At 41.5% G+C, this 14,610-nt stretch overlaps 1 long non-coding RNA gene across 2 annotated transcripts in view; it reads left to right on the top strand.

Moving 5' to 3' along the window:
* The window catches only part of LOC138110510 (uncharacterized), a 64,205-nt gene that overhangs the window by 43,565 nt on the left and 6,030 nt on the right, over positions 1–14,610 (top strand). The window lies entirely within an intron of this gene.

The following is a 14,610-nucleotide window of genomic DNA, read 5'->3' as shown; positions in this document are numbered from 1 at the left end:
TTTTCTCTTTCCTTGTCTGTTTTCATGGACAGATACTCCAACTCTTGCACTCCCAGCCCATCCCCAGGGGCCTGGCCTCTCACAGGGCTTGCTGAGGTGGCTCTCTGGGAGCTGACTTCCACCGAGTGTGGGAGCATGCAGCCTCCAGCCCTGTGTCAGTAGAGGCTCTGCTCCTCCCCCAGCCTTCCTGATAATCAGCCCAAGCTGCTGAGTTTGGCCTTACTGAATGCTCCAGCATCTTCATTGCTGAGAACAAGTTAGCACCAGTGCACACTAATGGTGCTATTAGCCCAGGCAGGTCTAGCCAGCATGGTCATTAAACAGCTCTGAGGCTTTCTAGGGGTCATGAGAATTTGTTCCTGATTAATAGTGGAAGTTAAAACTTGAGGGGAGCTCCCCTAGAGAACACAGTTGCTTTTCCTGAAGTACATGAAGGTCATTTGGTTCCTGAGATCTGACCCAGGTTTTCACACAATGGTAGGCTTGCAAATCTTGCAGGTGTTTAGGGACAGACAGAGTATTTTTCATCAGAACAGTACATCTGCTTTTAATGAAATTACTTTCATTTATGTATGTGCATAAGTGTCTGCAGGAACTGAAGGTCTTGGGGACTGCATGTACTGCAGAATGCTTGCATCAGCATCTAGCATGTAGTGTCCATATAAAACTTGTGCTATAAAAACTGCCAAAAAAGATCTATAGTGTTTGCTTTGGGTGGGTTCCAGTTTCTGCTCTACCCAGAGAACAAGAGTGCAGGAGAGGGAGGGGATTGCATAGCACATTAGTCTTTGAAATGCAGTGATTTGTAGGTCACTTTACCACCAGGCCGTTGTAATAAAAAACTTAGTACTTTTAAACTATTTGTACCAAGGGATCCTGATGCCATGATGATTTCTTTTTACCCCTGTTATACCTTTTTTTTACCTTTTCTTTTTACCCCTGTTATACCTTTTTTACAACTTCTGCATTCCCAGTGCTTTTTGCCTACATTCTTGGACTTGTTTGTCAAGCTAAGATACTAAACATTTTAGAAGCTTCGTAGCCAGGGATCAGTGTGCCCCAGAGCCCAAGGTCCTCTCCAGAACACATTCTGTAAACCAAGATAGAACCATCCAGGGGAAGGTTCCTTGGGGAGGGGAGCTCACTCGAGCCTCTCATTGGGGAATCTTTGATAGATCTGCTAATTAGTAAGACCTGTAATGTTGTACTCAATCTATTGTGAGTGTGCCTTGTGGTGTGCATTGAGGTGCATTCGACCTGGACGTGGTGCACCTAAGGATCCTTAAAATAAATACAAAAATAAAATCCCTTTTTCCCTTCTAACCATGTTTGGCTCTTGATTTTAAGATCAGGAAAAGGCATCAATCCAAGCTATGAGATGCATGTGATATGCAGTACATGTCACAAAACTGTGTTCAAGGTACTTGGCTTTTTCCATTAAAGAATTCTTCACAGAGCATTTTGTTTTAATAACCATCGAAGTCATGATAAGTAAGTAAACTTCATCTGCTTTCTCTGATATTTCAGTGTGGCACTACATAAGTGTTTGATGATTATTTCTGGCTATGGAAAGACAGAGATATTTAATATGTCTTGGAGAAGTTTAAAAAAAATCAGCTGAGACGGAAATTACAAATTTGTTAAGAGACTCTTTTGGGTTTTAGATACATACCTACTGGGTATGATATTTCATTTAACTTATAAACCAGAGTAAATTTTGCAACTGGTTAATATTCTTACACTTCTGTTGAAACCAGAGAACTACCAGCTGTGCTTGGGGACAGCAGTGAAAATCATTTTGAGTGGCACAGAAATTTTTTATTCCGTGTGCAAATAATCCTGTACTACTTTTTGAAAAGTCTGTAGGCAGCAAAGGCCCACATCCAGGAAAACCAGAGGCAGAAACTGTCTAAGGGGACCTGGCAGTGCTCAGGGTTATACCACTGCATGGGAATCCACCCTCTAATTTTTCAGCCTACTGCTGTGCTGCTTTGCTTTTATAATGTGCCATAAAAAGCTCTTGGCATGATGACTGCTCTCTTTCGTGCCCGTGACCTGTGAGTCCTGGTTTTGTCTTTTCCCAGACTTCCACATATTGGATTTTGCATGCATGGGGTTCTAAGTCATCTATGACTCTGGGATGCTCAGAATTCAGATTTGCCACAGCCCACAAATGTGCTCAGATATCTCATGCCTATGCTGAAAGCTAATCCATGGCTCTTTGCTTGCATCAGAAAGACCAAGGCAAATACAAATATTTGGGAGTGCTGCAGAACAGACAGAACTTCCCTGCCTGTGTCAGAAGTGAAAGGATGCAATTTCACCACTTGCTGGTCTCAAAGGGAGGAGCATCCTAGTTTTCCTTCAGACAGGGAGTTTTCAAAATTTCAGGGGCTGCAGGTTATTTGAAAATCTGCATGAATATCCCAGACAGTTGCAGCTTTCTGCCAGCACATGAAACTTCATAGAGCCAGGGTGGCTGCTGCTGCCAGTGGTTTTTTTTTTTGCCAGCAAGGGCACCCAAGGAAGCTGAATTTGGGAATCAGGTCTGCAGAGATGTCTCCTCTGGTCCATGCCATAGCATGCTATGTCTTTGACATTGTCTTTTGATAATGGAAGTAAATTCTGACCTTATCTGTAAGCATTGCTCCTGCCGAGTGATTGAGATTGATATTAAGAGCCTGACATTTTTTCACGGTTAATTAGTTTAAAATGAGAATAGCTCTTGTATTCACTGCTGACTATCAGAGGCAATAATTACAAGAGTATTTTGTATGAACAATCCATATCCTGTTACCTTGGGCTGCTGCTGCTACCCAGCTAAATGTTTCAGAAAAGACGATTTGCTTTTCATGATGATCAGTAAAAATAGATTAATGGGAGAGTTCTTTTCAAAGGGTAAAAGGAGGACAGGCTCCTCCATGCAGCACTTGTCATATGAGAGCACGTGTTAAGTGGAGAATGGTGCACACAGACTGGGGCTTGCTGCCTTTTTGGCTTTGAGATAGGAAGGCTTCCTTTCCAGGAGTGTCTCAGCAATTCCTGGGTGAGTCCCATGTGTGTAACAGATAAAGCCCTTTTGCTCTTAATAAGGTGAATGTTAGGCAAGGGCTGCCAGATTTCGGGGTAGATATTAACTGGCCAAAACAACAGATGTCAGACCCTTTACCTGCAAGGGAAAAGGAAATATAGCACAAAATCTAAAATAGAAGGATGCAATTTTCTGCCCAGTCATGGGTGCTTCCTACTACCTAATTACTGGGATACTAAGGCATGCAAATTGAGTGAGCTTCATTATGTGCAATGATATACTTGTGAAGGAATGCATACCTTGGGAAGTTGCAATTAGGATCTCTATAGCAGTGTATTTTGACAGTGGCTAATAAGTGTCCTGGTATTGGCATTAAATTAATGTAGATTAGCTAATAATAATATATTTTCCATTCCCTGAAGTGCTTCTCGTTTGGTTCCTGTGAGTGGTGGGTCTATATATAACACTGTTAAAGGGCACTCTAAAATGAGGTGTTCTAGAAGAGCATTTTTTGGTGCCAAGGGCTCCTGGTCATAGAAGTAACTTCTGATAGAAATGTCATTTTACACTGAAATAAGTCTCTTACGTAAACAGCACCACAGAGGGTCAGAAGTTTTAGTAGTCTATATAGCTGTAACAGAACTTTAATCTGCTTTTTAGAATTGCTTTTTTCCTCCTAAATGTGGTCAAAAGGCAAAGGAAATGGATGAGGTTTTTTTTTATTGTTGAGTCAGTTTCATCCCTATTCCAGAATTCATGGAAGAAATGCTCCTTAAACTGCATTGTATCCTTAAAAAACCCCTGCATTTTCATTTAATCTAGCTTTAGGGAGTCTCTGAATAAAGGGAGGATCTATTACATATTTGCATGAAATAAAATGAGTTAGCTTGGAACCACTGACCTTTGAGAAAGGAAGAGAACTAAATGCTTGCTTGTGGTTGTCTTCCATATAATGAGAGATCTGGGAAAGAGCCAGTGAATTGTAGTCATCAGAGGTGCTTTTCTAAGCACATGCTGCCTCTCTGAAAAAGGTGTCAATTTAATTAGAGTAACTTTGAAAGGAGTCCAGGAGACATGAAATTGTTTTGCTCCAATTGTGAATTACATCCACTGTTTTCTCAGCTTCCCAGTTGCAGGCCAAGCTGGGATACAAGTTTGATGTAGTTCTGTTCACTTCACAGTGATCCCATGGCTGGATTTGACCCATGTTTCAGTTTAAAAAAAACCAAAAATTGTTTTGACTCCATCACTGTCAACTGGTAGATGATGAATGAGCCTTTGAAATGTTAATAACCTAATAAATAAATACAGAAAAAGTCAAGGTTTTGGTTTTGTTTGTGTTTTTTTTTTTTTTTTTCTTAAGCATAGTCTTAAGAGCACTCTCAATTTATTAACATCAAGAGATATTAAAACAGAAAATTTGTCAGAGGTATTTTTTTGGAAGACATCTAAGAACACTTAATTTGAGATACACTAAAATATACCTGTTCACAGCAGATTATTATTAAGAATGAAGGTTTATTGTACTCTTCATTTTCCAGAATTACATGTGCATTTTATGATAAAAAAGTGATGTACCTGCTTTGGGAGGTAGGAATGGCTTAGAATTTGAACAGAACCTTGAAAAATGTGTTCTGAAAACCTGTCCTCTGGTGCCCTTCCCACCTGCCAATCTTAGCTGCAGAGAGAAGAGAATCCTTTAAAAATATTTTATTTCTCAGACTGTGAAACTTCCTGTGTGTATAATAAAAAAAAATAATAAAAAAATTCCTCAGGAGCTGAACTGCACTTACAGATTGTGTCTCTGCTTTTTTTAAGCATGACAGCAGTTCATTGCATAAAGTAGCAATTTCTCCTTGTAGTCTTTTCACTGAGGTGTTTGATACCACTCCTGAAAACACTGAATTAAAGAACACTGACTGGTGGAGATAGGCAAGTCCTTTTTCTGCAGCTTCAGTTCCTTTTCCACTGGGAACAGCCCAAGAATCCCTCTAAACTTTCAGTCTTGGTCATTTAAATTTAGGTTTTCACTTCTAGATCTAGAGAAATTCTGGTTTTATGCACCTTAAGTAGGGCTGTATTCACACAGTAAATACATTCAATTGGATGTGACATCACTGCTGATTCTGCTGTCCTGGAGAGGAGCCTCAGTGTGCCCTAACTTGCTTGAATTGGAGTCAAAGGTTAACATAAATTGCTCTTCTCCTTATTGAATCCAAAGTAATTATATGGCAAATCCTCTGGCCAGTGACACATCCTCTTTAAAGGCAGCTGGATGTGTGTCCTGAACACCAGCCTGGTTTCCTGGGACCTGGCTGGTTTCCAAAAATGAGATCCCCCTGAATTTCTTACTCCCTTTCATAAGGAAAACCAGAGACGACTGTAGGGAATGGGGTTTTAAGAAGCTCTTACAGTATCATCTACAGCTGTATCAATAAAACCTCATAATGTACAAATCACATGAGCTTCGGTGGAATCTGTTTATCACTTTTGGCTGTTCTGCATCCCCTCAGCTAGCACCCTTCATAATGAGCTGCTTAGATTTCCATGGTGATTTGCATTCTGACTATCTATAAGTAGTGAGGTCAAGTCTTTCTCTTAGCTTTATCTTTGAGCTGGCTATACTATTGCTGCCTGACTGTAAATGCAAAACCACACAGGTGTGTCTCTGGAGGGCCAATTCAGAATTGAAGGACAGTTGTAGGGCAATGTACATCTTTTGTAATCACTACTGGACATGGAAGGTCTTCAAATGTGTTCTTTTCAATGCAATTTAGAAATCAATAGAATGGAAAAGCTAATTTCTTAGCTGGTGTCTGAAGAGGTAAGAATTTGTGGACCATCTGACATAAGGGACTGAGGGGTGGAGATGGAAAGTTGTACTGCATCTGCCTCATAGTTCATTTTCAGGCATGGAGAGCCAACTCACTGTGTGTAGGAGCCCAGAGTGCCGAGAATATTTCTCTGCCTGTTTTTAAAGGTTCTTACCCCCCTGAACAACACTGTTTTAGCTTCAAACCTTGGAAAAAATTACTAACAGTCAGACAAGAACTAGAAAATACAGTGGTGGGAATTAGGTGATAGACTACTATGTAAGATTGTCACAGGGTGAAAAATTTAGAGGTTTTGGGCTTCTCTTTGTAGTGAATAGATAAGAGTAAAAAATAACAAAATGGAAGATTATTGTTGTTCTCTAAACCTTCTTCTTCTTCTTCTACCACTCCATGTTCTGCAGTAGAAGTAGTTTGGAATGATTGGATAGAGAATTCCGCAGTTCCTGCCTGTGTTACTGAATAATTGGTAGGAAAGTGAAAATAATATATGTTTTTAGTAACTATTGGTTAAAATATCTTTAAAAGGCTGTGTAAGTCTTGATAGAGAGCCTTCACTCCTTCTCTTCTGTGCTCTATGCTGTACCTGGGTCATGCTAGTGGCTCTGTTCCTCTGATAAGACTTAATAAACAACTATCTAGAAGCATTGAAACTCAAGGAAAAGTCTCAGTTTATCCTTGAAACTCCTTGCAAGGACTTTCAGAAAGTTCTCTCCCATCAGGAGGGACTTGATTTATGGCATGGTTCAGTGTCAACTGTGTGTCCACTTTGAGCAATGCACAGGAAGCCCCTTGGTGAGGGACTGATTGCTCTCTGAGAAACCCCTGAGTGACACACAGGGAGCACAGACCACCTGGAGCATCACCTTAGGGCTAAGATCAACCCTTTATTTTTGCAAGTCTGATGTTGGGAAGTCTCAAGAAGCATCACTATGTTTAGATTGGCAAATTCATCTCATTACTTCCCTTCATGCTGACCTGCTGAGTAAATGTTACTGACGGGAACAAGATGAGTGCCTTTATTGCAGACAAACATGGAATGAGATCATACAGCAGCTACTTGGGTGTTGATCAGCCCCAGAGAGAGCAAGTGGGTCTGACACCTGCTGAGCTCATGCTTGGCAAGTGGGTCCATACCTAAAGGGGGAGATGCTTACTTGTGTGGAGTTAAAACTTCCAAAATGGGAACTGCAGAGGGTTCATCTGTAGTTATTTTCAAGCTGATGCTTGCAGGGAAGCTTGAAAACATGATGGGACTTACTGTGCATGGCAAACAGCATTGCTTTGTGGGCACAATATGCTTTGTGGGAATCCAAGCAACTCGGGGGTCTTTGGGAGATGAGATTTGGAATGGCTTTAGTGCAGAATTATTCTAATTGCTTAGTGTTTCTAAAACGAACTAATTATTAATCACTAGTAAGCAGTTTTTTCACCTGTACTGAAAGACCCCTGGCTTATAGAAAGACTTAAAGCACTCTCTCTGTTCTTTGCATGCCTCTAGGTATGGGAGGGTTTGGTGGTTCTGAGGAAGGCTGCCAGTGTTTCCGGTTGAGGATGCTGTAGTTGCCTGGCTCTCTGTTGCTTTGACCTTCTCACTGCCTCTCCCTGAAGCATTGCTCTCAGATCTTCCAGTGCCACTTCTCGCTTGGTGGACTCTTCAGCAGCATTTTCCATCCTGTGCTTTCAGCTGGAGACTTGTGGTGTTCCTTGCACCCCTCTCTGGGAGGGTGGCTGTGCTCCCCCCGTAGAGGCAGGGATGGAGTTAGATGGGGAAAAGCCTCTCCTGGTAAAGCACTTCTCTTTATTCAGACATACCTGTTTGGGAGGAGTGTGTCTCAAAACCAATAAGCAGGGCACAGGTATATTTAGGTGCCAGGCTGCCGTCCTTATCATCACTGAGAATGGACAAATTTAGTCTTTGCTGCGGGTCCGCTTTGGATTTTTTGCATCTCATTTCTAGCTCAGATGCTAGAAAATTACCTTCCCAAGTCCTGTTATTATCTCAGCCCTCTTGAATCAAGTCAGACTCAAAGCTTCCTCCCTTTAAGCAGAGAAGGGCATAAATTCCAGCCTTGCTCCTTCGCTTTCTGTCAATATGTGGGATTAATGTTACTTCTCAGTGACATTAATTACCATAGAGTAAGGAACACAGACAGTTGTGCTCCAACCATGATAGAAAAGACATTTCAAAAACTGAGTATAGCAGTTCTTGATTCTTCCATAGCTAAGAACATATTTGCCATGCTGGAAGTCCTTTGTCATTTTTAGCCAGCAGGTGTATTAATGAATGACAGGAATAAGTATACTTATTGAGAATTCTTCTAGGTTTTTTTTTTATGAAGTAATTCTGCAAAGTCCAACTGCCACTGCATCACAAATATGATTGTGTTGGAGCCCAGTTTTGCACAGATTTGTAGTTTCTAGGTTGCTGTGTCCTAAAGTTGTAAGGAGTGCTATATACTGTCCTCTCTGCAGTACTCATGTAAGACTTATGCCTGGATCTGCTGCCAATAAAAGTACCTCAGCAACCTCTCTTGGCAGCTGCAGATCTGTGCTTCCTCCATCACTTCTCACAAAGGCAAAGTCAGTACTTATCCCCTTGGCAATAAAGGGAGTTAAGTAATGAGGTGATAGAAAGCGTGGCAAGGACTTGACTCCAGAGGCATGTCCAGCCAGGAGGGTTAATTGTGGACACTAATGCTTCAGGACAGGTTTGCATATAACACCTGCTAAGCAGTTTTAAGAATATATATAGAAAGTTTTGTTGGCAAAAGACTTTTCTAAAAGTTCTGGTAGCTCTGGAGGAAGATGACCCAGATGTTCAGCTCAGGACTCCTGTGGCTTTCACTCCTGGCACATGTCCTGGCCTCCAGCTGCTGCCTGTGGAGGCTGCAGGTCTTTGAGAGGTCTTGTTTCCTGCAAGCCCCATGCAGATGTCTTGAATACTATAGGAAGTGTTCTCTAGCACTGGAAAAACGTTGACATTTGAATTTTGCCCACAGTTTGACCCAAGCATGTGGAAAGTGTTGCTGGAGTTGGTGGGCTCTCTGCCTTAGCTTTGGAAGCTGTTAGTGGCACAGATTAGCTGGTATCAACATTGTCACTTGCTAAAAGGGCTTGGATTAAGATTGTTGCTAATACCCTTGGGTTAAATCCTGTGTCTAGATGATACTGCCAGGGTCTGAAATCTGCTCCCAAGCTGCACATATTGTGCCTCTGTCACAACAAATCTCCCTTCTGCTCATCTCCTGTTCTTGTTTCACTGCACTGTGTCTCTTAAGGCTTATCTGTGGTGCCTTTTTTGGTGACGTGTTGTTCTAAGTGTGTGTACCTTAGAACAGAATAACTAGTCATTAAATAGAAATATCTTTTTTATATTAGCTAGGGCAGAATTAGCACTTGCCTGTCCAGAATCTTGCAGAGCACCTGGCTGCAAGGGAAGCAGGATCAGGGGGGTATCAGTGCCACCTGCCCAGCAGCAAGAGGATAGCCTTGACTGTCACCTCCATCATCTCAGCCCTGTGGCCCCCAAACAAGTTTACTGTTCACAGCATTCCTAGCATAATCTCAGGAAGAATGTAGGATTTGAAAATTCGGGCAGAGCAGTGTTGAGGATAATACACATTCCTCTGCAAAGGGAAAAATTTATGTGAAACACAATTATGAATAAATCTGGAAATTGATTACCACAGAAGCAACTGAAAGGAATATTGCAAGTTGGTTTGCTTGTTCATCAGGCTTTGTTAGATCATTTTCAGTAAGGAAGTAGAGGAAGATCTCCAAGAAGCTTTAGAAAGATGATTTCAAATTTTATCAGCTATCTGGAAAGTTAGAAGATCAGGGTTGTTATTTGAAGTGCATTTACAGTGACTATATTTGTGATATAGAAAGTCTCTCAGTCTTATACATGTGTCTGGAATCCTGCTATCAATTTTCAAGATAAAAATTCTTGAAATTCATATGTGTCAGAAAGATTAGATTTTTTAGTTCTGACTGCTTCCTCACATCATTCTTTCTGTAGATATTTGTCTCTAAATTGGGTGCTGTAGCTCCTGTTGCCTTCAAATGTGAAGGATTATCAGATTGGATGTCCAGCAATTCTGTGCTGCACTACAGAAGTTCCTGTATGAAATCTTTACACAATGCACTTCTGATTAGGGAAGCTACATATCCTTGTTATCTAATCCTTCAAACTAAAAAGTTTCAGCTAAAAACTGTTCTTTAATACCAGCCAGCAGGATGATCTGAGCATAAATGAAATTAGAAAGTCACCTACTGCATCAGTGTAAATTTGCCTACTATGCATCATGGATCAAGGGCTCTGAAATATCAGCCCTGAGAATGAATGAGCTGAAGTCCCTAAGCCAAATTCATTCTGGGTACAGTGTCACATTAGGCTACTCTCATTCCTAATGTAGCTGTGAATTTGGCCCAAACCAAAATCCCTATAAATCAGAAGGAACAGAAAGGACAGATGCTGTATCTTGAAAGGCATACTCCTCTGGAAACTGTAGCTCCCTCTCCTGCCTTTTCATCCCAAGGAAGCAGATGGTTTCTCACTCACCCAGCTATGATGAAAGCACAACGGGTAAAAATAAAAGCAGAGGGCTGGATTCCTTCCTTGGCTGATCTGCGTGTGGTGCCATGAACCCTGGTGGGAATGCAGAAAATGGAAATGAGTGTGAAGCACAACTCAGAGATCTACAAGAGAATTTGTATAACTTTTACTTACTCCTGGAAGAGTGAGGGAATATGCATGTGCTCAAAAAGAGAGGTGAATGCACCCCACTCTTACCATCTTCTGGGAGACTGCTGGCCATGATATACAGTGTTCAGGAAGCTGTGATTCTCCAAGTGCTGTTCTTACTCCTCCTTATGAGTAAGCAGGAAGCTCACTAGCTCATACTTTAATTAACAAGGGATGTAATTAAACTTTTTTGGCTCTTTAATATTCCAGTATCTGTGTACATCCAGCTTGTAGAATAATAGAGGGGAAAAAGTCTGCTTAGTCAAAAACCAAGCAGCAGTGAAGATCTCCTCTTCCTCATGTCCTTCATTTCTGAAAAGAAATATGAAAAGCATGTGGTAACAGTTCAATGCCAATGCATGCTGAAGTGACCCATTTGATTTTTGTAGAATTTGGAAAGAAAGAACCGTGGAAACTTTTCTAAACGCTTTTTGTGAGGAAGTAAATTTCTTTTTAACTTAGGCTTTTTTTGTTACCCTTAAGTGAGAGGGGAAGTAAACATCTTCATCATCATCATCATCATCATCATCATCATCCTAACAGTAATATAACAATAATAATTATGCTGCAATGATTCAAGTAAACTGCTGCTTATTACATTGTGCTTTCCTGTTCTTCCCCAAAGCTAAACTAATGAATTTGTTCACATCAAAGGGGGGTTCATTATTCATGTCATCCTGTGTCACATCATGTGCAATCGGGTGCGACAACTCAAGATAACGCATCCATTAGGACAAGGCAGGAGTAGACATGGGTTGATGAAAGAGGGAATGTACATCCAGCTTTGGGCATGGCTGTTTGGTAACTGGGGATGACAAGAAGGCTGTTTTGAAACTTCAGAGCTGAACTTGGAGATCATGTGCTGTAATTTAGATTGTCTTTCAAAACCTTCTGTTTGTAAGTATACTATTTGACATGCCCTCATGCTCAGGCACTCACTGATGTATGACTCAAAGCCTTTTAATTATGCCATCTGCCATTAGTCCTGTTCTGAGTGCACTTGGTCACCCGCAGGTGATGGCAGTGGGATGGGGCTGAAAGCTGATGAAGAGAGGTGATTTGAGTTTGTGCTTGTCTCCATGATTCTGTTGATCCAAAAAGGACCCAATTTGTTCTGAGCTGCTGGTGACAATTTGTGATATAGTGCCTTGCTGTCATCCTTTTATTAGTTGGTAGTAGTGAGCAAAATGTTAAATCAATAGGTTATTGCTTCCAGCAGGCTAAAGGTTTTTGTATGGCTTTTGTAAGTTGTTAATATATGGAGCCTTGCATTAAGAGTGAAGCATGAGCCTTCCTTTGGAAGGTAGGATATAAGTCTGGAGAGATTAGAGATCAAGACAAAACCCATCAATCTGTAGGAATGATGGGTTTCTAGGAAGAGAAGCTAAATTCTGGCTGACACCTGGAGGAACCAGAGCAGGGTAAGGAGTGAGAAGCAAGTCCTCGAACGATGCGGAAGCACAAGGGCTCTGCATCTGCAGAGATGGTTGGGTGCTCCCTGGGAACAGCACCCAACCTCCTCACTTGCCCACTGTCCACTCTCTTGGAAACTGATGCCCCTTTCAGAGGAAGCTGGGGATCCTTTAAGGCATGAAAGCCAGGCCTCTTGCTCATGCCCAAGCTCTCTTAAGCTCTGTTGGTGCTCAGAGTGCTTGCTGTCCCAGCTGGCTGCAGCACCCTGTCACTCAGCCACACCAACAGCTGTGAGCAGGATGTGTGAATGGAGCAAGAGTCCTGTGTTTCACATCCCCCCAGGTAAGTCCAAAAGGCTCTCATCAAGTCAGCACCTGAGCAGGGTCACAGGTAATTCTATTCTTTCAAACAGAAGTTTTGCTAGCCTAAGGACCTCCAGGGGGAGTTTCCACGGGGTGCCTGATGGTACCTAATTATTCCTTGTGACAAGGAAGCTCGAGTTTGGATGCTAAGGGAGAAGTAGTAAAGCATCAGAATTTATTGTCCAGGGAAACTTAGAGCCTTCACTGGTGGAGGTCAAGTTAAACACCTGTGGAAAGACAGAGGATTACTGGGGAAGGGAGCAGCCCTTGACCCTTTGAGCAGTGCCTTCCAGCCTGAACATTGTGTGCTCTCTGTATCAAGCGAGGCCATTTCAGCACCTCCCCTTCCTAGCTGTCTTCTCTCCCAATGCAGCAGCCCAAGATTTTCATTCTCTTCCTAGTAAGATAAATATTTTATATTTCTGGCTGTTTACTCTGGTTGGTTCTGGTTCCTTCCTGAGCAGAGCAGGATGAAAGGATTGCTCTTCACACCTGGTTTCTCTGTACATCTTGACATGCTTGTCTGGATTTTTCGAGCAGTACTGTAACACCACTTTGTGATGATCTTGTGCATGGTGATGTTGTGGTCTGCACATGTGTTCAGAAATAGTAAGCAGTGTACAAAAAGAATCTTATTTGGCTTTTGTGTTTGTGGGGTTTTTTCCTTTTTTTTTTTTTTTTATGCAACAGATGGTTTCTATGCAGGATTAAGTCTAGATAGCAAAGCAATTATACTGTATATGTCAAATTTCCTCCTGGGTGTATTTAAAGAGATATTTCTGAAGCAGAATGTCTCCAGTCAGGTTATTTAAAACAAACCAAAATCTTCATTGAGAGCTAAGCAGTAGGATTTGTGGGCTCACATGTGTGCAAGGAAATACACACAGGGTATTTTGAGAATGGCTTATATCTCATTTAGGACTGTATCAGCTTTCATGGAATATCCTCTTGTTTGGCAGTAGTCAGATAAACAAGAAATTAAATAAAACTGCAGTGTATGAAATATTCCAGTACTGCTATTGAGGGTTTTATTAGACTCATAGTGCATTTGAAGATCAGTGGAAAACCTCAGGCACTTGCCAATCAAATGAACTTGTGAGAGTGCCACTGCTCTGCTTTTCTCCTTGGAAAATGATGGGGACAAGCAAAGGCAGGTGAGTTACCAAGTCTTTTGGAGACCTAAATTTATACTGTAATTCAGAGTTTGGTGCCTGAGGAAGGAAGGTATAAAATTATTTTCTTCAGGTTGTTGGCTGGAGGAAGACAGATACAGAAGAGCAATGAAAGCTGTGCTCCCAGACCTTCAGGAGATGTGGTATTTGAGAGTGCTATGAACACACTGATTGGTAGACTTTAATAACAGGTTCACTAATTTTTACTATATGGTACTGGGTTTTTTTTCCCCCTTTTCTTTCTCTACTGAGTTACAGAAGCTGTCTGTGTCAGTAGTTAGGCACATGCATATTTTTCCAAGACACTTGTTCATGCAGTTCTCCATGTCACTGCTTGGTATCCCTTTTCCTGTAAATTTTCTTTTGGATGTCTTGCTGTGCAGCATAGTGTCTACCTCCCAAATGCTTTTTGGCTGTTTCCATGTGTTTTTTATTTTTTTCCCTTTTCCATCTTTCTTTTAGAATTGTGAACTTCTGATATGTGTTCAGCATTCCAAAAGTAGTTCCACTAGTGTAATGTAGGAGCTGAATGTGTTCATGGGCTTCCTTTAGAAGTTGTGTTTCTTCCCTGAGAAAGGAACTTGAGGCAGCCTATGCAGTTGAAGCTGAAACTGCTCTGCCAGGCTCTTCCCTGGTGTCCAGATACAGCCTCCAGCTGTCTGTCTTGGAGAGAGGGAATGTGCAGTGACAAGCAGATCTGCCTGGTGGGCGGTGCTAATGATTTCAGTGCAGTCTCATATTTGCTCATGATTTGGAAAGAAAGTAGGATGGCAAAAAGAAAACTTTCAGCATTGGTGGCAGAAGTTATTGCTGGAAATGCTCTGGTAGTTTAGGTGTCCTCAAGATTCTGCCACCGCTTGAGCAAAGGTGTGTGCCTCTTTTAAATATTAAAAAGAGAAAATCCTTTCAAAATAGTTCAAACGACTTGGTTGTTATTGCAAAAGAAAAGCATTTTTTCCCCAAATGCCATTGTAATTTTCAATTAAGTGCGTATGGTACTGTCTGAGTAATAAAGTTATTAAATATTGACTGATTCCCTACTCTCCCACTGCTC

Source organism: Aphelocoma coerulescens, chromosome 4A (genome assembly GCF_041296385.1).
Source record: "Aphelocoma coerulescens isolate FSJ_1873_10779 chromosome 4A, UR_Acoe_1.0, whole genome shotgun sequence".
NCBI lineage: Eukaryota > Metazoa > Chordata > Aves > Passeriformes > Corvidae > Aphelocoma > Aphelocoma coerulescens.
This window is presented reverse-complemented; position numbering and strand designations above follow the sequence as displayed.